We start from the raw sequence: 24609 nt of genomic DNA, 5'->3' as shown, positions 1-24609 counted from the left end.
TTCCTTTTTTCATACACACACAAGGAAAAGAAGTAGATGAATATGGACTGGGGGTAAGGAATGAAAGAGGAAGCCACCTGATAGAATTCCGCTCAGAGCAAAATTTAATCATAGCTAACACTTGGCTTAAGACTCAGGAGAGAAGGTTGTACACGTGGAAGAGGCCTCGAAACACTGCAAGGTTTCAGATAGATTCTATAATGGTAAGACAAGGACTTAGGAACCAGGTTTTAAATTGTAATATATTCCCAATGGCAGATGCGGACTCTGATCATAAATTATTGGTTATGAACTGTAGATTAAAACTGAATACACTGAAGAAAGGCAGGAATTTAAGGAGATGTGACTTGGATAAACTGAAAGACCAGAGGTTGCAGAGAGTTTCAGGGAGGGCAATAGGGCATGATTGCCAAAAACAGGGGTAAGAAATATACTAAAAAAAAAGAATGGGTAGCTTTCAGAGATGAAATAGTGAAGGCAACAGAGGATCAAGTACGTAAAGAGAGGAGGGACTGAGACAGCGTTGTAGCCTATCCTTGATGTTGTTCAATCTATATATTCAGTACGTAGTAAAGGAAACAAAATAAAAATTGGGAGTAAGAATTAAAATCCATGGATAAGAAACAAAAACATTGAGGTCTGCCGACAATATTGTAGTTCTGTCAGAGACACCAAAGGACCTGGAAGATCAGTTGAACGGAATGGTCAGTGTCTTGAAAGGTGGATAACAGATGAACATAAAAAAAAGCAAAACTAGGATAATGGAATGCAGTCGAATAGAATCAGGTGATGTTGACGGAATTAAATTAGGAAATGAGAAACTTAAAATAGTAGATGAGTTCTGCTATTTGGGAACCCAAATAAATGATGGTGGTTGAAGTAGAGTGAAATAAAACTGTAGACTGGCTATGGCAAGGAAAGCGTTCTGAAGAAGATAAATTAGTGAACACCGAGTATAGATTTATGAGTCAGGAAGTCTTTCCTGAAAGCATTTTTATCGAGTGTAGCCATGTATGAAAGTGAAACATTGATGATGGTAATGATGATGATGATGTTTCGTTTGTGGGGTGCTCAGCTGCGTGGTCATCAGCGCCCGTGAAACATGGACGTTAAATAGTTTAGACGAGAACAGAAACTTTTGAAATATGGTGCTACAGAAGAATGCTGAAGATTAGATGGGGAGAACACGTAACTAATGAGGAGGTACTGAACAGTATTGGGGACAAGAGGATTTCTGACACAATTTGACTAGAAGAAGGGATCGGTTGGTACAAGGCATTCTGAGGCATCAAGGTATCACCAACTGGTATTGGAGGGAAGCATGGAGGGTGAAAATTGTAGAGGGAGACCAAGGGATGAATATGATAAGCAGATTCAGAAGGATGTAGTTTGCATTAATTACTCGAAGACGAAGAGGCATGCACAGGTTAGAGTAGCGTGCAGAGCTGCATCAAACCAATCTCTGGACTGAAGACAACAACAACGATATATATAACATAATAAGTTCTCTCTCTCTATCTATCCTCTTGTGTTCTCGTGATTAAATTTCGTTTTATTTGTGTATACACACCTCACCACCTTAAAAATTATAAATAACATTATTTTATCAGATTTTTCCTACAGTAAAACACATTGAATCTTCAGTGCCTCTCTCTCTCTCTCTCTCTCTCTCTCTCTCACACACACACACACACACACCCACCCAACCACACACACACACACACACACACACACACAAACACAAACACACACATACCGGAAACATACGAATTTACGCATCATCCAAACGCTTAAGAATATCACATATTGCAAACACTATGTCACCACAATTTCACTAAATATTCGAGACCTCTGCTTTACACAGCCATGATTTGACTGGCGTTTCGGCCTTAAAAAATCCAAACGGTAGCGAATTAAATTTATATAAAAACTGAGAACAGTACGAATAACATATTTTTGATGTAACAATGAAGCAGTTTGTTATACTGAAACAGAAGCAGCTAAGGGTAAGAAAAACATTCATACGTATCATAAACTTCAAAAACCATAAAGCGTGTGGCATCTGTGAACCACTCGCTCTCATGTGAATGCATTATCTGTTCACTCACTTCTGAAAAAGCATTTGCAATGCAACCAAAACCACTGACTTTGTACGTGATAACTAAAGACACTTGCTAATCAAAGAAGGAGCCCCAAGAATCGTCTTTTAGAGATATGACATTCATTCCTCTTACAGATCCACTCGTTATAAATTAAATCATGCACAGGCGTCCGCTGTAGAGAAAGTGAAGTTCACTTCCGCTGAAGCACGAGATTCCTGGTAAGAGACGTATTTTGTGGTCTTTCTCATGAACCGGCTCTGCCAGTCCAAGTTTGGTGTTGAAGTGGGTCACCCTTGATGTTGGAAGGCACTGCCCCTTACCCACTGCCAATAGTCTCTCTGTGGGTACTGCACTTCTATAGACGAGCAGATCCTACAGGTTCTGTAAAATGCAAGCAGATGAAGCCCCGCTCTTAATTCACTGCAAATAAATGATTAGCAGTGTTGGTTGGTTTAATGGGGTGGGGGTGTGGGGAGAGGGCGATCAAAAAGAGAGATCATCGGTCCCATCGGATTGGGAGAGGAAGTCGGCCGTGTCCTTGCAAAGGAATAGTCCCGCCACTTGCCTGAACCTATTTAGGGAACGGGTTGGAACCGTCATTCTCCTGAATGTGGGTCCAGTGTACTGACCACTGCGCCACGTAGCTCGGTGATTAATGAGGTATACGGTTTCTAGGTGTAGTAGTGCGTGGAGCATGTCATACTTATATTTAATGAGAAAAATGAAAAAAACGACGGTGGAAACTATGATGATGGTGTCTTTTATGCTGCAGTAACAACGACAAGACACTGCTTTGAGTTTTTCAGATCTTATAACACATCACCGTGCTGAGTCGACAATTTCCGACAGCCAAAGAAAGATTAGTCAGAAAATCCTGTCTTGTTGATGCGGCATTATATTTCGGGTTTCCTACATTCGCACGACACATGATCTTCTAGGAATGCAAGTCACGACACACTGCATAACTGAACAAATTCTATCTTGAATGTGTTTTTTCTGTCTCTGCATTTCATACTAAAGGAATTCAGCATGTCTGTGCACTGACTGATCATGGTTTTCTTGTAATTTTTTTTTCATTCTTACGTCACGTGTATTAATCCAAGCCGCCACGTAGTTCATGCACTACGAGACCCTTCAGACCTTTGTAATAAGAGAGACGAGCAGCTGGACACTATTTAAGGCGCTGCATTCGGTTAGCGTCGATGCAGTGAAGTTACAAGAAGAACACACAGTTTGTTTGTGTCGATTTCAGCTGGTGGAACGTTCTCAAACAACAATCACAGCTTCCTTTCAGTACTTCCTACGCCCATTATCATGTGAATTATTGCCCCGATTATACCAAACACAAACATTGAGTCATTTTTGCCCTCTGTCTCCTCATCATCTCACGATTGTAGTTAATCAGTGCCTCACATACCGCATGTGATGCCACATTACAGCAAAGAGCAGCAACAAATTACCTATGCATTAACTGAAAAACTGTAAAATCAATAGAGGTATGTCCGGCCTTTGCCTTTATGATACCATGGACTCTGGTAGGAAGACTTTTAATAAGACATGTGTATGTCTGTAGAGAAATGGGATCCAATTCTTCCTGAAGAGGCAGAGAAGTTCGTAATGCTGGACGCTGAAGTCGATCTTATAACTCAGACCAGTACGTAATAGGAATGCCAAACCTCGCTAATCATTGATTAACAGATGTTCTTTATGACAAGCTGCGCCACCATCTCAGTACAGACAGTCATCTCCTCCAAATTTTTCCCCTGCTATAAGCAGTTCCTAATACTGTAAGTCGTGTTCATATCCTTCCGACTTAGCGTTTTCTTAAGTAAAGTAAGGCGATCACTTCCTACCATGAAAAACACCCCCCTAAGGTAACACCATCACCTCTGTACTTCACTGACGACAGGTAATGTTCATCCCACCATATCACTCATTTCCAATCATAAAAAGTCCAGTGGCACTGCTCTTTACACCAACTGAATCGGTGCTCAGGTGGAGCTGCTCCAGTAACACCCACTGTGTTAAGTGATCTGCCAGTAGCTCTAACAAGGTGTGCATATTTCCTCGGGAAGTTCAGGTCTGAATTTTCTCCACTCTTTAATGTGACTGGCAGAACGATACGAGGTAATTTAAAATTTTCAGCGGCCTTTTTAATCGATAAACGTTCAGCAACAACTTGTTTCACCCTTTTAAAATCATCTGCAGGTCATTTTCTACCCATCTTAAACCAAAAGTAGTTAAGATTCCGTCAACAAAGATGATAAAGATGATACACACGTTGACAAGAGTTGGACTTCGCACGTTTTTGCCTGTTTGAACAAGCATGGAAACTACTGGAAACTTGAGGAGTAGGTGTTTCACGTAAGAGATTACAGAAATGAACAAGTGCAGACTCTTTCCCTATCTAACACTTCCTGATGCAGCAGGAATTCAGAGAACATGAGAGATTCTGTGGAAACCCTCCCCCTACCTGCTGACTCAAGAGGGAAACTAGGTTATGAAAGCATCGCTTCCACTCGAGAAAGATAATGATTTTGCATTGTTTAACAGTCAACATTAATAAAAAATTACTTTGTTTCAAGGTTATGTGAGAAACCAAACAGTTCATGTTAGTATTAACAACCTTACAACTTAAATCTAATAATTAGTTGATGTGAAACATACTTAATTTTTCCTTATTCAGTTTTACATATACTGTAAGAAGCTGGAGAGATAAGAAGCTGGACAGGGCAGTGACTGTGTCACCTCCCACAAAAACACACCGAAATTCGATATGCGTGGAATTTCTCTATAATAAAAGGCAAAGTCTTCTTTTCAGTACTGGAACGTTTCTGCTTACGCAGTCTATGATTCACTCATATGTTACGTATGTTTCATTCCTTGTCATATGCATGAATGCAGCCAAATTTACATGTAACTCAAAAATGCTCTTCATTTTACCTGGTGATTATAATTAAACTTTCCCTATTTAACACTTGATAATACGGAAAGTAATTAGCGTACGAGTAGCAAACTTGGTAGCATTCTTGTCCAGAGTATGGGGTGCATGATTTCCATGTGTCACAGCACCACCGTCCAGTTCCAACGACCGAGCGAGGTGGCGGAGTGGTTAGCACACTGGACTCGCATTCGGGAGGACGACGGTTCAGTCCCGCGTCCGGCCTTCCTGATTTAGGTTTCCAGTCATTTCCCTAAATAGCTCCAGGCAAACGCCGGAATGGTTCCTTTGCAAGATCACGGCCGACTTCCTTCCCCGGTCTTCTCCAATCTGATGTGACCGATGACCTCGCTGTGTGGTCTCCTGCCCGACTACAACCCCAACCCCTAGTTTCAACTTTGCCCACCAGCTCACGTGAACAGTCATCGTGATTCAAGTGTCACACACCTGAACACTCGCAGCGCACTTTTTGACTTATCAGCATCAGCTTGGGCAGGGCATTATTGGTGAAGCTCTGTTATCAAACAACAGTAATGAGCAGCTGCACTTCGAGAATATCGCCGGCTGAGAGGATTACGAAAGGGTCCTACTTCTACACTTGCTGTACTGGGCATGATGAAGAAGTTCCAATCAACTGGAGAACTGGGCGTCGCTCCGGGAAGAGGCCGACGATTGGTTTCACCAGAGGTGATTGATGAAATCGCTGCTGCTCTGGCAAACGAAGCTGCCCCCAATTGCCGATCGTCTGGCAGTGCGCGTGCTGTGTCAGCACAGTTGAACGTCCCATAGTTCACTGTATGGAAGATGATTCGAACCATTGTCGAATGGCATCGGTAAAAGATCGATGACGTACAGCAACCTGAACCACAAGACGCACAATGACGTGTTGACTCATCTCTCCATTTTCTCGCAAGGATTGAAGTTGACGAGGGCTGGCCCTGAACCAACCTGTGAACAGACGAAGCTCATTTTTCTCTGACGGGTGAGGTGGAACACACAGAATTGCAGAGTGTGGGGATCCTCACCTCCGGGTACTGTGCATGAAGTTCCTGCGTATGGTGAACGTGTCACCGTATGGTGTGGCTGCACGCCTACGTCCATTATTGGACCATTCTTTTTTGAATAGGTCAGCGCTCAGAGACCAAAGACGTGCCGGGAGATGGGCCAGCGTTACTGCGGTAGTTCTCGCACCCGCCCTAAAAGAGAGGTGCATTGAACTCAACAGTTTTGATGGAAGATGCGGCCCCACCGCACATCGCTCGTGAAGTCTTCTCCGTAACACATTTGGAAACGATCGAATTATCAGCCGATCATTTTCAAATGCTTGGCAGGCGCGATCAGCTGATCTCACTCCCTGTAATTTCTGGTTGTGAGGCTACCTGAAGGACAGGGTATACCGGGGGAACAGGCACACATGTGCTGATGTGAGGCGCAGCGTACAAAGAGACGTAGCCAGCATACCTATGGACATGCTCCATTCTGCCGCGCAGAATACAATCTTGTGCTTTCGGGCTCTTCTCAACACCGATGGGCGCCATACTGAGTCCCCTTTGTGGCAGTAATGGCACCGGTATGTAATGGTATGATGCACCGTAGCAGCACATTAAAACTCATTAAATTGAATTGATTCTACAGTATTTCTCTTCTCCATGTGATTGACATTAATGCTGACAAGTTTGATCCTCGTATGGTAATTAGTTTCCGTGTTATAACGCGTTAAATAGGGAAAATTCTACGATAACCACCAGGTATATCGCGGAATCTGCAAGCAGCTTGCCATCTAGTACTCGATGTGCTCAGCAGTCGAAGGACTGCAGAAAATCTGGGCGCAGCAATTGATGCAGACCAATGAAAACTCATTGACAGTGAATTCTCTCCATACGCTGAACGTTGCAGACATTGTCCAAATATAAACTGTCACCATAACACATTAATTTAGGTACAACCAACGATCTTGAATGGGTTGCTGTCGAAGCTGTGTTTGAAGTCGTATAACCAGAGATGTGCCAGGTGATACTGTTGGGTGTACGGAACGTAGACATTTATTGGGTGCCTGTTTTCACGTTTTAGAGGCAAAAGTTTGTGTGATTAACCAGCTTCATAAAATGATTTCCAGGCTTCCTGCAAATTTCTTTTACCGACATCATGGGAAACATAACAAATGTATCCTAATGCAAAGGACATAGGTTTCATACATCTGAAATTAGTGATGCTTGGTTTTCAACATTGTCAACTGTTGAATAACTTGGATTTACAAGAGAGAATTTTGGGTAATGTAAATGACAAAAGGGATTTTACCCAGGATTATACACAAAACTGGTCAAAGTGCTAGCAGATAAACGTGCTGTAATAAATGTGCAGTCATATGACTATGCCTGCTTTAAGTGGTCCAATTTAGCCAAACTGCATCCCGTAAACCAGAATATACAACATGTTTCTATTTTTCGCACAAAACAAATTAAATTTTGGCAACATACCATTTGCTGCTAAGCTGAAGCATGTTCACATTTTCCAAAACAGAACGAAACAATCTCTATAAATCTCTGTGGCGTTCGACGTTGACCACAAGAGGATGAGAAACAATCTTGAGTTGTACCTTAAATATCTCAAACCACTATCTTGGGAAACACGTAAATCTGCAGCTGATGCTGATTGGTAATACACAACGTTTATATTAAGTAAATAAGTTATCAAGTCAAGCACGTAGTAGTATTACTGCTTATCATCAGTCACTTATTTGGAATGTGTGTGCTACTTTCATTCCATAGAAAAATTAGATTCATATGTAATTGACTGAACCCACTTTAAACAAATCAAATATTCCGGAGGTAAAATAGTCCCCCATTCGGATCTCCGGGCGGGGACTGCTCAAGAGGATGTCGTTATCAGGAGAAACAAAACTGGCGTTCCACTGATCGGAGCGTGCAGTCTCAGATCCCTTAATGGGGCAGGTAGGTTAGAAAATACAGGGTGTTACAAAAAGGTACGGCCAAACTCTCAGGAACCATTCCTCACACACAAAGAAAGAAAATATTTTATGTGGACATGTGTCCGGGAACGCTTGCTTTCCATGTTAGAGCACTTTTTATTACTTCTCTTCAAATCACATTAATCATGGAATGGAAACACACAGCAACAGAACGTACCAGCGTGACTTCAAACACTTTGTTACAGGAAATGTTCAAAATGTCCTCCGTTAGCGAGGATACATGCATCCACCCTCCGTCGCATAGAATCCCTGATGCGCTGATGCAGCCGTCCACAATACGAGCAGGAAGAGTCCCTACATTTGGTACCGGGGTTGCGTAGACAAGAGATTTCAAATGCCCCCATAAATAAAAGTCAAGAGGGTTGAAGTCAGAAGAGCGTGGTGGCCATGGAATTTTCCACCTCTACCAATCGATCGGTCACCGAATCTGTTGTTGAGAAGTGTACGAACCCTTCGACTGATATGTGCAGGAGCCACATGTTGTGTCGTACTTGTAAAGGCACATGTTCTAGCAGCACAGGTAGAGTATCCCGCTTGAAACCATGATAACGTGCTCCATTGAGCGTAGGTGGAAGAACATGGGGCCCAATCAAGACATCATCAACAATGCCTGCCCATAAGTTCACAGAAAATCTGTGTTGACGACGTGATTGTACAATTGCGTGCGGATTCCCGTCAGTCCACACATGTTCATTGTGAAAATTTACAATTTGATCACGTTGGAATGAAGCCTCATCCGTAAAGAGTACATTTGCACTGAAATGAGGATTGACACATTGTTGGATGAACCATTCGCAGAAGTCTACCCGTGGAGGCCAATCAGCTGCTGATAGTGCCTGCACTCTGTACATGGTACGGAAACAACTGGGTCTCCCGTAGCACTCTCCATACAGTGACGTGGTCAACGTTACCTCGTACAGCAGCAACTTCTCTGACGCTGACATTGGGTTATCGTCAACTGCACGAAGAATTGCCTCGTCAATTGCAGGTGTCCTCGTCGTTCTAGGTCTTCCCCAGTCGCGAGTCATAGGCTGGAATGTTCCGTGCTCACTAAGACGCCGATCAATTGCTTCGAACGTCTTCCTGTCGGGACACCTTCGTTCTGGAAATCTGTCTCGATACAAACGTACCGCGCCACGGCTATTGTCCCATGATAATCCGTACATCAAATGGGCATCTGCTAACTCCGCATTTGTAAACATTGCACAGACTGCATAACCACATTCGTGATGAACACTAACCTGTTGATGCTACGTACTGATGTGCTTGATGCTAGTACTGTAGAGCAATGAGTCGCATGTCAACACAAGCACCGAAGTCAACATTACCTTCCTTCAATTGGGCCAACTGGCGGTGAACCGAGGAAGTACAGTACATACTGACGAAACTAAAATGAGCTCTAACATGGAAATTAAGGGTTTCCGGACACATGTCCACATAACATCTTTTCTTTATTTGTGTGTGAGGAATGTTTCCTGAAAGTTTGGCCGTACCTTTTTGTAACACCCTGTATAAAAACGGAAAGGGATAGATTTAAGTTTGATACAGAGGTAATTGGAGAAAAAAGGTGACAGGAGGAACACACTTTTGGTCAGGTGAATACAGGTTTAGAAATACAAATTCAAATAGAGGTAATGCAGAAGTACGTCTAATATTGAATAAAAAATAGGAGCGCGGATAAGCTGCTACGAATAGCACAGGGAACGCATTATTGTAGCCAAGATGGACATGAAGCCCACGCCTACCACAGTAGTTCAAACTTACATGCCCACTAGTTACTCAGATTAGACTAAGAGATTGAAGAAATGTTTGAGGAGATAAAAGAAATCATTCAGATAGTGAAGGGAGACGAAAATTTAATAGTCATAGGGGACTCGAATTCGATAGTAGGAAAAGGAATAGAAGGAAATGTAGTTGCCGAATATGGAATGGGGGTAAGGAATGAAAGAGGATACTACCTTGTAGAATTTGCACTGAGCATAACGTAATCATTGGTGACACTTGGTTTAAGACTCATGAAAAAAGGTTATATTCGTGAAAGAGGCCTGGAGACACTGGAAGATTTCAAATAGATTATATAGTGGTAAGACAGAGATTTAGGAACCAGATTTTAAAATGTAAGACATTTGCAGGAGCAGATGTGGACTCTGACCACAATTTATTGGTTATGAACTGTAGACTACAACTGAAGAAACTGCAAAAAGGTAGGAATTTAAGGAGATGGGACCTGGATAATCTGAAAGAACCAGAGGTTGTAGAGAGTTTCAGAGAGAGCATTAGAGAACGATTGACCAGAACGGGTAAAAGAAGTAGAGTAGCTTTGAGATATGGAATAATGAAGGCAGCAGAGGATCAAGTAGGTAAAAGAAGAGTGCTAATGGAAATCCTTGAGTAACCGAGGAGATACTGAATGTATTTGATGAAAGGAGAAAATATAAAAATGTTGTAAATGAAGCAGCAAGAAGGAATACAAAGACTCAGAAATTAGATCGACAGGAAGAGCAAATGACTAAGTAGGGATAGCTAAATCACAAATGTAAGGATCCACAGGCATATATCTCTAGGGGTAAGACAAATGTTGCCTACAGGAAAATCAAAGAGGCCTTTGGAGAAAGAGAATCACTTGTATGAATATCAATAGCTCAGATGGAAAACCATTTCTAAGTAAAGAAGGGAAATCAGAAAGGTGGAAGGAGTACATAGAGAATCTATACCAGGCCGATGTACTGGCGGGCAATGTTATGGAAATTGTAGAGGACGTTGATGTAGATGAAATGGCAGATATGATATTGCGTGACGAGTTTGACAGAGCACGGAAACATCTGAGTCGAAACAAGGTCCCGGAAGTAAACGACATTCCATTAGAACTACTGACAGCCTTGGAAGAGCCAGCCCTGACAAAACTTTACCATCAGATTAGCAAGGTGGATGGAACAGGCAGAATACCCTCAGACTTCAAGAAGAATATAATAATTCCAATCCAAAAGAAAGCAGGTGTTGACAGATGTGAAAATTACCGAACTATCAGTTTGATAAATCACGGCTGCAAAACACTAACACGAATTCTTTACAGACCAATGGAAAAACTGGTAGGAGCCAACTTCGGGTAAGATCAGTTTGGATTTAGTAGAAAAGTTGGAACACGCGAGGCAATACTGACCCTAGACTTATCTTAGAAGATAGTTTAAGGAAAGGCAAACCTACGTTTCTACATTTGTAGACTTTGAGAAAGCTTTTGACAATCTTGACCCCAATATTCTCTTTCAAATTCTGAAGGTGGCAGTGGTCAAACACAGGGGACGAAAAGCTATTTACAATTTGTACAGAAACCAGGTGGCAGTTATAAGAGTCGAGGAGCATGAAAGGGAAGCTGTAGTAGGCAACGGAGTGACACAAGGTTGTAGCCTATCGTCAATGATATTCAATCTGTATATTGAGCCAGCAGTAAAGGAAAGAAAAGCAAAATATGGAGTAAGACTTAGAATCCATGAAGAAGTAATAAAAATTTTGAGGTTTGTCGATGACATTGTAATTCTGTCAGAGACAGCAAAGGTCCTGGAAGATCAGTTGAACGGGATGGACAGCGTCTGGAAATGAAGATATAAGATGAACATCAACAGAAGCAATACGAGGATAATGTAATGTAGTGTAATTAAATCAGTTGATGCTAATGGAATTAGATTAGGAAATGAGACACTTAAAACAGTAGATGAATTTTGTTATTGAGGGAGCAAAGAACTGATGGTGGTCGAAGTAGAGGGGATACAAAATGTAGAGTAGCAGTGGCAAGGAAAACATTTCTGGAGAAGAGAAATTTGTTAACATCAGGTATAGATTTTAGAGTCAGGAATTCTTTTCTGAAAGCATTTTTATCGAGTGTAGCCATATATGGAAGTTAAACATGGACGATAAATAGTTTGGACAAGAAGAGAACAGAGGCTTTCGAAATGTGCGGTTACAGAAGTATGCTGTTTATTAGATGGATAGATCACGTAAATAATGAGGAAGTACTGAATAGAACTGGGACGAAGAAGAATTTGTGGCACAACTTGACTAGTAGAAGGGATCGGTTGGGAGGAGAGGCTCTGAGACCTCAAGAGATCACCAGTTTGGTATTGGAGGGCAGCATGGAGGGTAAAAGTCGTAGAGGGACACCAAGAGATGAATGCAGTAAACACACCCAGAAGGATGTAGGTACTTCGGGATGAAGAAGCTTGCACAGGATACCGTAGCAATGAGAACTGCATCAAACCAGTCTCTGGACTGAAGAACACAACAATACCAACTGACACGGAGTGCGTGTTTAACCAGTTGCTACTCACAGTTGTAGCAGTGTCTCCGATGCGGTAAATCTACATAGGCCATCCATCACAACCATGTACAAACACTGTATTCCATATTCTACGGAAGCAATGAGCGCATGAAACGTTTGATTGAACTTCCGTATGCAATCGATGAGCGTGAGAATGAGTTTAGGTTGAAAACTGATATGACGAAAATAAATCTCGAAGAAGAATTAGCACATCACAATGAAGAGGTCTGTCATATCTTCCTAGAACAGAACTGTTTTAGGAAAACGATGTTAATTAGAACATTTACGCTTCACCTGTGCTTACCGACGGGCAGCACATTGTGAATTACGGGTCACACTATATGATTCCTATGGAATTCCACAATCAGAAGTATTAAGATGGATATTTCTGGATCAGAAAAATGTAGGAAGGAAATGCAGCGGATGGCGAAGAAACGTTTATTTTAGTCCACGTCAGGTTTCTCTTCAGCCATCTAGTATGGAAACGTGCACAAATGTTTTACTGGATGTATTGGAGTAGCGCACCATCTGCGGATATTCAATAAAAATTACTGATTTATCGAACCCCTAAGTTTATTGAGTTGCTCGTTCTAAAAGTGTGCATCACAAATAGCACCTGATAAGGTCAAGTTACTGGGGACATATTTTCCTGATAATCGAGAGTTTAATATAGTTAATGAGAGGGGAATTTTTCGTTATGAGTCTGAGCAACTAATCACATCGCTGGACGGTCTCTCATCCTCCACTGAAAAGCTTAAAGTTTTATTAACTGACAAAACGGTAACAGAACGTGAGCACCAATCATCCTCTATATATCGAATGTGTTCCAGTGTCAAACACTTGGAGACTGTTCAGTTTTAGGCTTATTTAAGAACTGGCGTGCTACTCTTAGCTGACATGTACGATAACGTTTGTAGGCTTTTCCTTAAAACAGTGATTGTCAGTTATGAAAAACTGCCATAATCGTAATTTCTTCCCATCTGTGATGCGTGCTTCAGTCAAAGGGCTGTTCTACCACTAGGCCAGACTGGGCGGCCGACTAGGGCGGGAAATTTTATGTGCAGCAAGGGTCGGAAAAAGGGCATTTGTTGTCCTCAATCGCTTTTAAAGGAACAGAGGACAAAGCATGAAAATTGAGTACTATCCTCAAAAAGTGAGGTCGGGCAGTCCACTTAGATTAATTATTAAAGGTATTTCTTTCTTTCGATATTGCAGTTAACCGTCATTCTGCGCAGGGTTGGCAGGGTTAAGTACGGATTTGGCATGGTTAATTTTATTGGGTGGCCGGATGCCCTTCCTGCCGCCACTGGGACAGAATTAGTGTACCCCAGCCGTCTGCGTCTAGTGTAAATCGTGAAATAGTGTGAATGTATTTCAAATCTCTGGGAATTGTGTAAATGAGGCGGGACGTGGGTACAGCTCGGTATTCACCTAGAGGGATGTGGAAAACCGCCTAAGAACCACACCCACGCTGACCGGCACACCGGACACCATCGTTAATCCGCCGGGGGGATTCGATCCGGGGCCGGCGCGCCTCCCCGAGTATAATAGGTGTTACGTCCAGCCTAGTTGGCAATTGTTATGACTCCTTGCTCGTCATCAAATACGCGTATGTGGTGTCTAGGTATTCTGCTTTCTCGGATCGCTAGACGACAGTCAAACAAATCATATTAATGTGTTTTATTATAAATGAAATAATACAATACTTAACTTTGTGTTGGGTGTGTCGCAAGCAAAGGGCGGGAGAAAAAATAAGAAATCTCTTCAGTAGAACAGTTTCCTAGTTCGTGTTACATGGACAATACAACCAAATGATTAGAGTTGGCGCTTCTATCCATCTTGATAGTTTTGAAGCTGCTGTAGAACTGGGCTGCAACCAGTCGGGCGTGATGCTTATGTCCTCTATGCATATGGGCCGCTGCTGTAGCGTTGTCATCCTGGAGAGGGGTCGGTCAGCATGCAATTGGCTGACGTCTTCTCACAGCCCTCTCTGCTCTATCGGTCCCGACTTGCACACCTGTGCTTATCTTTCCCCTTTAACAATAGGAGATTGGCATTGTTATGCCATTTCATATTGATGGTGGTGGAGGAGAGGATATTGGGGAGGCCGATGCTAGTAAAAACGAAGGGGCGTCATTTTTCAGTCCCCACCTGATTCGGCAAAACACCTAGCAACGGTCCTGTTCTGTCCTTAAAAAGAACTGAATTTCATTTTCAGTCACTAGTTGATGGTCTCAAAGTGATCTGCTCGTGCAGCTTAACGTGCAGTGCACTAGCTTACCAGACTGGGAGGTGAGACACACGCTGTTCGAGTCCGCGAGACAGTATAATGACCGTTTGCCAGCTTCACCGAAGACAATGAATGTGGCATTCAGGTGCTTTACAACGCTCGTTTAGGCAAATGTTGCGATAGTCTCCAATATGAGCCACAGAAAATACGACATGCCGAAATCAAAATACGGCCTAGCAGAGAACAAATATTACTAGAATGGCGGACACATGGCGAACACGACTTTTGTTGTTCAGCATAAAAGACGATTGTGGCGACTTGAACAGTATCCGCCCACAAAGTTAAAGTAAAATAAATCCACCAAATCATTAAAACATATGAGCCCCTAACAAGGAATAAACAGTAGGAAACGGCGAGAGAGCTTCTGATCTCAAAGTACTGAGTATAATTTCCTACCAGCCATACACATTTGACCCTAAGGGTTCCCAACTTCAAGCTCTGTAGAACGTTGTGTAACGGGAAATTCTGAATCTTTTTGAAACTCTATTTGAACTGTAGCTAAAGAAATACGTAATTATGATTCTGTACATGAAAGAAAACTGAAGTACTGCAACTTCTAAAACGTCGTATAGTACGCGCTGTGATTTTCATGCAGCAGGTGTTGCCCGCCATAATGCAATCTCGTGACTGGAGATGAGAGACAGCAGAGAGGGAGAGCCCCGTCTCGCAAATTGCTAGTTTTAGTGCTGAGCTTTCGAGAACGCCAGCTAAGGACGGGCTGGAACACTCTGTCGGCGAAAGCAAATAATTTGACGCAAACGCGCCGCATTTGCATCTCAAAGCCGTGCGCTTGTAGGGCGGGGTCCGGGTTGTGAAAAGAAGAAGGAAAAAAAGGAAGTGTTGTTGGTGGGGGGGGGAGGGAGGGGGGGAGAGGCACTCGGCCCAGTCGATTTCATTCGCCTCGTTACAGCCTGCATCAAGCTGCGCCGAGTCGACGACCTCTGATATCATATGCGTTTTCAGGTAATGGCTGTGTGGCGACTGTGAGGGAACTCATACTGCACCGAGCTGTCGCTTCTGATATAATGCTCTTTGTAGCGACAAATGAACTGCAAGAAGAGAATACAGACCGCCACTTCTGATTTTATATCGCAACGTGTTTCTGTTTATTTCGGTTAAAAGTATCTGAAACAGAATGAATGAACTTTGTAGCAAGCCCATAGGGAATTAAAAATTAAGTGAACCTGTAATACATTAATGGCCATTAAAATTGCTACACCAAGAAGAACTGCAGTTGATAAACGGGTATTCATTGGACAAATATATTATACGAGAACTGACAAGTGATTACATTTGCACTCAATTTGGTTGCATAGATCCTGAGAAATCAGTACCCAGAACAACCACCTCTGACCGTAATAACGGCCTTGATACGTCTGGACGTTGTGTCAAATAGAGCTTGGATGACGTGTACGGGTACAGCTGCCCATGCAGCTTCAACACGATACCACAGTTCATCAAGAGTAGTGACTGGCGTATTGTGACGAGGCAGTTGCTCGGCCACCATTGACCAAACGTTTTCAATTGGTGAGAGATCTGGAGAATGTGCTGGCCAGGACAGCAGTCGAAAATTTTCTGTATCCAGAAAGGCCAGTACCGGACCTGCAACATGCGGTCGTGCATTATCCTGCTGAAATGTAGGGTTTCACAGGAATCGAATGAAGGGTAGAGCCACGAGTTGTAACATATCTGAACTGTAACGTTCACTATTCAAAGTGCCGTTAATGTGAACAAGAGGTGACCAAGACGTGTAACCAATGGCTCCCCATACCATCACGCCGGGTGATACGCCAGTATGGCGAGGACGAATACACGCTTCTAATGTGCGTTCACCGCGATGTCGCCAAACACGGATGCGACCATCATGATGCTGTAAACAGAACCTGGATTCATCCAAAAAAAAATTTCGTTTTGCCATTCGTGCACCCTGGTTCGTCGTTGAGTACACCATTGCAGGCGCTCCTGCCTGTGATGCAGCGTCAAGGGTAACCGCAGCCATGGTCTCCGAGCTGATAGTCCATGCTGCTGCAAACGTCATCGAACTGTTCGTGCAGATGGTTGTTGTCTTGCAAAAGTCCCCATCTGTTGACTCAGTATTTGATCTAGACGTGGCTGCACGATCCGTTACAGCCATGCGGATAACATGCCTGTCATGTTGACTGCTAGTGATGCGAGGTCGTTGGGATCCAGCACGGCGTTCCGTATTATCCTCCTGAACCCACCGATTACATATTCTGCTAACAGTCATTGGATCTCGACCGACGGGAGCAGCAATGTCGCGATACGATAATCCGCAATCGCGGTAGGTACAATCCGACCTTTATCAAAGTCGAAACGTGATGGCACGCATTTCTGCTCCTTACACGAGGCATCACAACAACGTTTCACCAGGCAACGTCGGTCAACTGCTGTTTGTGTATGAGAAATCGGTTGGAAGCTTTCCTCACCTCATCTCGTTGTAGGTGTCGCCACCGGCGCCAACCTTGTGTGAATGCTCTGAAAAGCTAATCATTTGCATATCACAGCATCTTCTCCCTGTCGGTTAAATTTTGCACCTGTAGCCCGTCATATTCGTGGTGTAGCAAATTTAATGGCCAGTAGTGTAGAAACACCATGCACAGTCCACATAGGCTTTTCGTCATATTGCGTACGAAAAAGTAGATTCGATGCAATGCTAAATAAGTCATTTTCAGCATGTATGCTTCAACAATAAACTGCTGAATGTTGAAATCATGGTTCCAGAGTGGCTGTAAACATTTGTAAAATTAACAACGAACCGGTTGACTTTGATGAATTAACACGAGTTCTGGGAGGTAAAGGGACCCGTTTTATTTAGTTCTTTAATCGACCACTTTATAATATGTACGGCAGACAATATTACAAACTTTCGGTGTAGACATTGCTTCATTATACACATGACCATCAGTGTATGGTTGCTAATGGCTCTTTCGTCCGCCTCGATAGATGAGTAGTTGTCGGCAGGGTAGCTCGGCGTGTTCGCCCAGGGAGCTGGTTGCTCTTTGTAATAAAAAACCTGAGTGAAGGGATGAAAAACGGACTTCAAGCGATTTTTCAGTGGTTCTTTCGATTCGTGCTTATCCCAAAATGAGAGCATAAAAATAGTCAGGATAGAAATGATTTTGACGTGCATCTACTGTATATGCTACTACTGTTTGGCAAAGGCTCTACATCCGAAACCGGCCTATTGTGTATTTTGTTGTACATAGGGCGTTAGAAAAGTTTTGCACAGTTGTCTCTAATTTTTTTACTTGCTGTTGGAGGAGAACGAAAGTTTTTGTGAACATCCTTGGAACAGTTAGTTATAAGTAGGCATATAAAAGTATTTTCTTTTATTTACCAGTGAGCCATTATGAACCTTGAAGTAGATGTCAGGTTGCGATAACGGTCGGTGATGGAGTTCCTCTTCAAGACCGGCGATGACACTGCCACATCGATTCACAGGATGTTGCTCCCTATTTATGGGGAAGGCACAATGGATCGTAGCAGTATCCAGCGGTGGTTGCAGAGGTTTAAAGAAGGTGATCTCTCTCTACTGGACGATCCATGATGCGGTAGACCATCGACGGCAGTGAGTGATGTGAATAAGGAGACCATTGATCAAATCATCCAAAATGACAGATGGGTGACGACACGGCAGCTTGCTGAAATAACTCGTTTGTCATTGGGTAGTGTGGTAGACTGGTAGACTGGTACAGTCACTAGGGTACAGAAAAATCTGTGCACGTTGGGTGCCTAGATTATTGACAAGAGGAATGAAAACGTTGAGGAAGAATGTGTGCGAGGGTCTCATGAAGAACTTGACTGAAGAGTCAGGACGAAAATGGTTGTTTTAGTCCGAACCTCAGAACAAAACCCAATCCACAGAATTGCGTTTTGCGGGTTTTCCTCGGAAGAAGAAACGAAGACTTCCACGAACAGCAGGCTGAAAGATGATGGCCTCCTTCTTCTGGGATAAGTGTAGTGTCATTTTCGTTGACTTTTTGGAACCTAGCTCCACAATTTACAGTGACCGTTACTGTTTATCTTTGGACAAGCTGCGACGTGCTTCCGAGACCCACAGACTACAGCCTCAGAGTCAGCTCATCACACTACACCATGACATTGCCCAACCACATACAGCCATTATGACGCAGGAGAAAATAAGGAAAATGGGTTGGAAAATTGTTCCTCATCCTCCCTACAATCCGGACTTGGCTCCGTCTGGTTTTTACCTCTTTGGTCGTCTGAAGGCCCATCTGCACGGTAAAACATTTCATAGTGAGAAAGACCTTATTTCCTGTGTCAATCGATGGTGTAAAAGTCAATCCCCAGAATTTTACCAAAGTGCACTTACATCTTGGACAGAACATTGGGCCAGATGCGTCACAGCTGATGGAGGCTACATTGAGTAGGCTCGATGTATAGCTAAATGCTCCAAGCATGTTCACAAAAAATTATTTTCTCCTCTTGCAACAAATAAAAAAATTAGAGACGACTGCGCAAATCTTTTTGAACGTCCTTTTTATATTTAATTTTGACACAAGCTTCCGTCTACGTCGAAGTCATGGTTTTAACACTCAATGAATAGGTCATATAAGACCGTATTGTGTTTCCTCAGTAAAGTAACTACATGTTCATCTCAAAGTGGGAAACATTTACAAACAATACCTCTTACGGATAACGTTATTTAACGAATAATTTTCCATAAATACTGATTTTCAATCACAAGTTTTTACTGACGAAGAGTGTTCGGGGGATTATGTTGATACTAAAGACAGTTTCATGTTTTACGTGATCCTTTGGGTGACATCTAAACATATCCACGTGGTTCACCATGTATAGAAACCTTGGAAACTTCCTGCATCTTGCTTTCACACAGTTGGATGCTACCTCTGCATCAGCCATCAAACCATCACTTGCTTCTGAAATAAATTTACTGATATACACTAACTGTAACGTGTACGTCAGATGAGACGAGGAACCAGACTGTAGGTAGATGGAATATTTTTTTCTACCCCAGAAGAAATCTGTGTCTCTAACATCTGACATGGAATACATTGATGGAAAATAAATCGCAACAGCAAAAACTAAGTAATATATACACAAATTTCTTGAATGCATTCATTTAGGCCACATATTTAAGTAATGATTATAAAGAATCCGCCTCGACTGCAAATAGAAACCGGATGTTCACCTAGGTTTCGGGGTGGATAACCACGCCTTCTTCGGAACACACTACAATTACAAACTTCCTCTTAGGCAGTTTGTAGTTTTAGTATGTTCCGCAGAAGGCGTGGTTATCCGCGCCGAAACCTAGGTGAACATCCGGTTTCTATTTGCCATCGAGGCGGATTCTTTATAATCATTAAATTATTCACGATGGCTGATGCGCTGCAATGTTAAAAGTTCTCACACATTTAAGTGATCAACATAGAAAGGTCACAGGTTAACGTAAGCGTGAAATTGTCCATTCCAAATATGAAATTCTGGTGTATTAATAACCAGAGTTACCGCTGAAATGGTAAATGCAATAATGCAAACGTGCATGCATTGTGTTGTACACGTGCTGAATGTCAGTTTGTGTCATGGAGTTCCTTGCTTGTTGGGCTTGGTGAGTAAACGCAGGGACGGCTAATGCTATTTGTGTATGGCGCTGGAGTTGTCATCAGATCATGTCGAATATGATGTCGATTAGAGACAGATCTGACGATCGATAGGCCCAGGCAACATGTCGATGTTCCTTAGAGCATGTTGGGTTCCAACAGCGGTACACGGGCCAGCGTTATTCTTGTGGAAAACACCCACCGGAATGCTGTTTATGGATGGCAGCACAACAAGTTCTATCGCCAGATTTACGTACAATTTCTCAGACAGGGTGGATGATGGTGGTGGTAAGTTCCTATGGGACCAAACTGCTGACGTCATCGGTCCCCAGGGTGCATAGGATAACCACGAGAGTGCTCCTGCTGTAATACGAAATCACACCCCAGTCCTTAAGTCCAGGTACAGGTTCAGAGTGTATAGCACGCAGAAGGGTTAGTTGCAGGCCCTCAACTCGCCCCCTTCTAACCAACGCTGAGCCATCACTGACACCGAAGAGGAGCCAGCTTTCATCAGAAAACAACAGACGTCCACCCTGCCCTTCAGCGAGCTCTCGCTTGACGCCACTTACGTCGCAAATGGCGGTATTTTGAGGTCAGCGGAATGCACGCTACTGGACGGACGTTTTATGGCGTAGTGACTGACTACGCAAAAGGAACATTCTGGATTAAGGGCAGATCCATTAAACGGAGGTGGAGACAAAAAATGTTCAAAATGTGTGTGAAATCTTATGGGACTTAACTGCTAACTTCATCAGTCCCTAAGCTTACACACTACTTAAACTAACTTATCCTGAGGACAAACACACACACCTATGCCCGAGGGAGGACTCGAACCTCCGCCGGGACCAGTCACACAGTCCATGACTGCAGAGCCTTAGACCGCTCGGCTAATCCCGCGAGGCGGAAGTGGAGACACCAAACCCACGTACACAAGAGCCGGGGATTAAGGGGCCGCCGATGAAACATGAAATTCCAGAGAGAGAATGCAGTACACATGATACTAGTAGACATACGTGTCGCCGACAAGAAAAAGTTGCTGCCGAGGTTAGGACAGGCCAGGTGGCAAAAATAGAGTTAGGTCCCAGCGAGGAGAGGATTTTCTGGATAGATCTTCCAGATACTAGCCTAGAGGAAGGCATTGTAGAAAACCAAGTATTGCAAGAAGGAGTGTACGTCCCAGAAGCGTTGGTGAGAATAAGTAAAGGCTATTGGTTAATTGAGGTGTTAAATACACGAGAGGAGGTGGTTTCTCTTGAGATGCCTCGGATTAAAGTGGAGGGAGTTCCATAGTTCACCACTAGTCCACAGCGGACCGTGCGTAACATAGAAGACTCGAGCAAGAAAAAGTCGAGAATCAGTTTCCTGAAGGAGAATCAACGATTGGATCATTTAAATGATGTAGAAAAACAGTCCATAATAGACGTGTGCTTTTTGCATAATGATATTTTCCATCTGCCTGGAGACAAGTTAACATATACCGAGACGCTTCGACATAGAATACAACCGATTCCTGAGGCACAGGGGCGAATTATTTGTTCCCACCCATACCGAATCCCGGAGGCACAGAAAGAAGCGTTGCAACAAGAGATAAATCAAATGTTACAGGACGATATAATCGTTCCTTCGACCAGCCCTTTCAATTTTCATTTAATTATGTTTCCAAAAAAGTTGAATGCATCAGGTAAAAGGAAATGACGAGCAGTCGCAGACTTCAGGAAGCTAGATGATATTACTGTCAACACAGTCTTCTCACTTCCTCGCATCGAAGAAATTCTGGTTGGCTTAGGCAAAGCAAAATATTTTTCAACGATTCATTCGGCAAAAGGATACTGTCAGGTATAATTATAAGAAAAAGATAGATAACTTACAGCTTTTAGTACAACATATGCTAATTATATGTACAAAAGAAAGCCCATGCGACTTCTTTCACCATCTTCCACCTTCCAAAAATTGATGAATGCCGTACTAACGGAGTTGCAGGGTGACCAAATGTTTATTTATTTAGATGACATAGTAGCTTTTCGTCCATCTCTGGAAGAGCAAAATTCACGATTGGGTGAAGCCTTCAAGAAACTAAGACAACATAATTTGAAGTTGCAGGTTGACAAATGTGAATACTTAAGGAAGGAAATCATATATTTGGGGCATGTTTTGACTGCAGATGGGTTAAAACCAGATCCAAACAAGTTGAAAGCAGTGGTGGAGTTTTCGCAGCCACAAACAACAAAAGAATTGAAATCGTTTATTCGATTAATAGGGTATTATCGGCGTTTCTTGAGTGAGTTCAGCAAAGTGAGAAAAGCACTCCATGAATTATTGAAAAAGGGTGTTAAGTAATAATGGGGTACAGAGCAAGAAAATACGTTCCGAATGCTAAAAGAGAAGCCCCCCCCACCCCCCAACGATATTACAATATCCAGATTTCAAAAAAGTTTGTCATTACAACTGACGTGAGTTCATTTGCGATAGCGTCTGTTCTATCACAAGGAGAAGTAGGCAAAGACCTCTGCGTGGCCTTTGCATCCAGAACCCTAAACAATGCAGAGCGAAATTATAGTACAATCGAACGGGAATTATTGTCCGTGGTTTGGGTTGTCAAATATATCAGACCGTATGTGTTCAGTCGCAAGTTCACCATCTGTACTGATCATAAGCCATTACAGTGGATCGGAAACATTAGCGATCTGCCCTCACGTTTAATGAAGATGAGACTGAAATTTGGAGAATACGATTACGAAATTGTGTATAAAAAGGGGAAAAATAATCAGGTTGCTGATGCACTGTCGAGAGTGAGAGAGCTCAGAGCGTCTGATAACCGCCCAGACGGAGACAGTAGCCTTGGTCAGGGCACGGCCGAAGAGGCAGCCATAGAGCAGGTCCCGGACTCACAAGGAGATCGAGCACCAGCGGGGCCAATTACGGCGGAAGGTATAAACAAAAATGAGGAAACACCGGTAGGTCAGGTACACGAACAACAGGAAATAACTAATGCAGAAAAGGCGAAAATTTTACCATAATTCCATGACGCACCCATAGGTGGTCATCAAGGGATCGTGAGAACCTACGATCGAATACGAAAATACCGAACGTGGCCCGGTATGAAGAAGGACATTGAGGGCTATATTAGAAAATGCCCCAGTTCTCGGAGAAACAAAATAACACAGAATATGACAAAAATGCCTTTGGTTATAACACCAACGCTTCAAGGCCTATTCGATCGGTGTGATACTGGCACTGTCGGCCCATTAACGGTAACCGAGAAAAACAACAGGTATATACTGACATTTCAAGACTCGCTAACCAAGTTCATTGTGGCCGAACCCATAGAAAAACAGGACGCAGGCGCTGTGGCTCGTCCTCGTGGAAAAATAATTTTGAAGTTTGGAATGCCTGCTGTAATACTCAGTGATAACGGCAGCCACTTCTTGAGTGACATGCTAAAGAGAGTGTCCAAAATGTTAAGGACTGACAGAGTAAAAACTTCTTGTTCCCATCCGCAGTCGAACGGCGCATTGGAAAGGTCGCATCGTACCATAACAGAATTCCTAAGACACTATATCAACATACATCAAACAGACTGAGAGGACTGGCTTCAATTCGCTGTCTTCGTGTTCAGTACCACAACTCACAGTGCCACCAATTAGACACCCCATGAGATGTTTTTCGGTAAAGAATGCAACATACCTAAGACATTGCAAAAAGGTCCCACAGGTGTTACGAGAAAATAAGGCAAATGCACCAGTGCGCAAGGGATCATAACAAACAGTGTAAACAGAAAAATAAGGAATACTATGATAGAACGAAGAACCCAAAATACTTCAAAACAGGTGATCAGGTTCTGTTGTACGATGAAAGTGCCAGAAGAGGTAGAAGTCGTAAGCTAGACACCTAGTGGCATGGTCCCTTCACTGTAGTAAGGACAAAAGGACCGAATGTAGTTATCTGTTTAAGAAGAAACAAATTTTTAATAGTACACGCTAACAGATTAAAGGAATCATACTAAAACCGGATTTTCTTGAAATTACAGATGAGGAAACTGATCGGGAATTCACGGCAGTGAAACAGGCTTTAGAATGGCATGTACGAAAGATACGAACTGCACAAGGTCTAATTGGGCAATTAACAAGGCATGAGACATGTAGAAAAAGAGGTGTCTTGAATTTTGTGGGAGAAATCAGTTAAATTATGTTTGGAAACTTAGACGAACAGAATGCCTCGTTTTTCAAATCAAAGATTGATTTAATTGAAAGCGAACTCAGGTAGTTGCTCAAGCTGACAAAAGAGCAAGTTAGCGTAGTTAAAGCCACTATGACAAGTTTTAATCACACAGTATCTAGCCTTGCACGTAACGAAGAAATAACTGTCAAGAACA

This window comes from Schistocerca cancellata, chromosome 7, assembly GCF_023864275.1.
Source record: "Schistocerca cancellata isolate TAMUIC-IGC-003103 chromosome 7, iqSchCanc2.1, whole genome shotgun sequence".
NCBI lineage: Eukaryota > Metazoa > Arthropoda > Insecta > Orthoptera > Acrididae > Schistocerca > Schistocerca cancellata.
This window is presented reverse-complemented; position numbering follows the sequence as displayed.